Genomic DNA, 2,500 nt, shown 5'->3' with positions numbered 1-2,500 from the left:
GAAAATTTAATCAGCGAGGCGATCATAAATATTCTTCGACTTGACTAGATAACTGTTTTAGGTTTTCACTGAACGACCACTAATACTCTCTCTCTCTCTCTCTCTCTCTCTCTCTCTCTCTCTCTCTCTCTCGGAAAAGCCGTTTCTTCAAGTGTCTTTTTTCTCTCTTTTTTTTTGTTTTGTGTTTTGTTTTCGTACATTTTTTTCGCTCCGGTGTTCGTCACGGTCGCTTTTTGTCCTCTTCCTTTTTCCTCCTCCTCCTCCTCCCCTCCCCTCTTCCTTGTCTACCTCCTCTTGCTCTACTTCACCTCCTCCTCCTCCTCCTCCTCCTCCTCCTCCTCCTCCTCCTCCTCCTCCTCCTCCTCCTCCTCCTCTTCCTTTTCCTACTACTCCTATTTCACCCCCTCCGAAGAGAGAGAGAGAGAGAGAGTCAGGAAAATAAAGTAAAGATCCCCACAGAGGAAATTAGAATGAGGGGGAAAAAATAATGGCCGCGATAATAGCATCTAAAAAAGAGCTTAATAGCGGAGGGTGAGCGGCGAGCGGAGGGCGTCGCCATGTTTGTTTGAAGAAGTGTTTGGTGCGGGAAAAATGATGAAAATACTTGGAATGAGTGAGGGGAATGTGGAATGAAGGAGACGAGGCCGGTGGGATTATGAGAAGGCCAGAGAGAGAGAGAGAGAGAGAGAGAGAGGGAGAGGGGAGGGTCAACCAAGAGGATATTACCAGTTTCTTCAATCTTGATGTTGATGTTACGGTCACATTTTGAGTTTTTGACTTTGCAGTAAATAGAGCAGGATAATTTTACCTCGTGTTGGTGTACAGGTAAATTAATCACATTGCCTTACCTGCTGCTGTGAGGAAGAGGAAAAGGAAGAAGAAGAAGAAGAAGAAGAAGAAGAAGAAGAAGAGGAGGAGGAGGAGGAGGAGGAGGAGGAGGAGGAGGAGGAGGAGGAGGAGTAAGAGGAAAAGAAGGAAAAAGAAAAGTAAAACAAAATACAGAAAGGCAAGAAAATTATGTTAAAAAGAAGACAGTAGAGTAAAATGAGGAAGAGCTAGAAGTAAAATGATGATAATGACGCTGAGAGAAGAGAGAGAGAGAGAGAGAGAGAGAGAGAGAGAGAGAGAGAGAGAGAGAGAGAGAGAGAGGAGGGGTTAGGTAAGGGTGTATTTGTTATGGTGAAAAGTATGATTTAGTTCGTGTTTTTGATAGTGTGTTGTGTTGCGTGAGGTAAGATGAGTTTTTTAGGTTAAATTTGTCAGGTGAAGTGTTTGTGTTGTGTCTTTAGCTGATTACTTGTTACTCTAAGCTGACGTGACTCAGTTTGTAGTGTTGGCAGTGCGTTATACCTCAATTAGGTCAGATTAAGCCCCCTTCAGTACCATGACGTGTTTCCATATTCATTCTGGTTACTAATTGGTGATTTTAAAGCTTCAGAAACTTATGTCGGAGATTAGAATCGTGATGACTGTAGCCATTAATCTCCTGATCTCCATAGACCTTCCCTAATGTCAATGAAATGATCTAATTGTACAGAAATCTCAAGGTAAATATGTGTCGCAGTTCTTAAAAGGGTTCAGTATACTCATATGCATTTCATAGATAATAATAAACTATGATAAACTATGATAAAGTAGGGAGTTGGTGTGTAGTGTTAGCGGTGCCCAGTATGAGTCAGGGCAGCTTTGGTTAGTGTACATTACGTTACATTAGAGTCAATAAAGTAAGATCAAGAAATTTTAAGTTAGATTAAATAACATTATTATTTTTATGGCATCTTGAAATGTTCTGGTCTGTTTACTCGTCCTCGTTTGGCTAATAGTAAAACCTGGACTCTCTACCTGGTGTTCCCTAGGAGGAGGAGGAGGAGGAGGAGGAGGAGGAGGAGGAGGAGGAGGAGGAGGAGGAGGAGGAGGAGGAGGAGGAGGAGGAGGAGGAGGAGGAGGAGGAGGAGGAGAAGCGTGACACACACCAATTGGTTCGCGTCACACTACGTCTCGGTGTTTGGTTCTCCTGAGTGTGTTGGCTGGATTGAGTCATCGTGTGTGTGTGTGTGTGTGTGTGTGTGTGTGTGTGTGTGTGTGTGTGTGTGTGTGTGTGTCTCCGGAACACACCTGCCGACCGGAAATCCGTCAGAGTTCAATATTCCCTCCCTCCCACTTTATTTTTTCCAAGAACTATCGACATTCTCTCTCTCTCTCTCTCTCTCTCTCTCTCTCTCTCTCTCTCTCTCTCTCTCTCTCTCTCTCTCTCTCTCTCTCTCTCTCTCTCTCCTTTCTTATTTTGCGCAAACTATTTCTTTTAACACGAGAAATTTTCCCTTCTTCTTCCTCTCTTTCCCGCTCCCCTTCTTCTTCTTCTTCTTCTTCTTCTTCTTCTTTTCTTTTTCTTCTTCTTCCCGGGGTTCGAACTCTTCAAGAAAGCTCCTTCAAGAAACCCCTTCACACCAGTCTCTCCCTCGTTACCAACTCTCCTTAGCCGGGATTTGGGCGGCGTTCA

The sequence above is a fragment of the Portunus trituberculatus genome, chromosome 20 (genome assembly GCF_017591435.1).
Source record: "Portunus trituberculatus isolate SZX2019 chromosome 20, ASM1759143v1, whole genome shotgun sequence".
Classification (NCBI taxonomy): Eukaryota; Metazoa; Arthropoda; class Malacostraca; order Decapoda; family Portunidae; genus Portunus; species Portunus trituberculatus.
The sequence above is the reverse complement of the archived record's forward strand: the minus strand, read 5'-3'. Positions refer to the sequence as shown.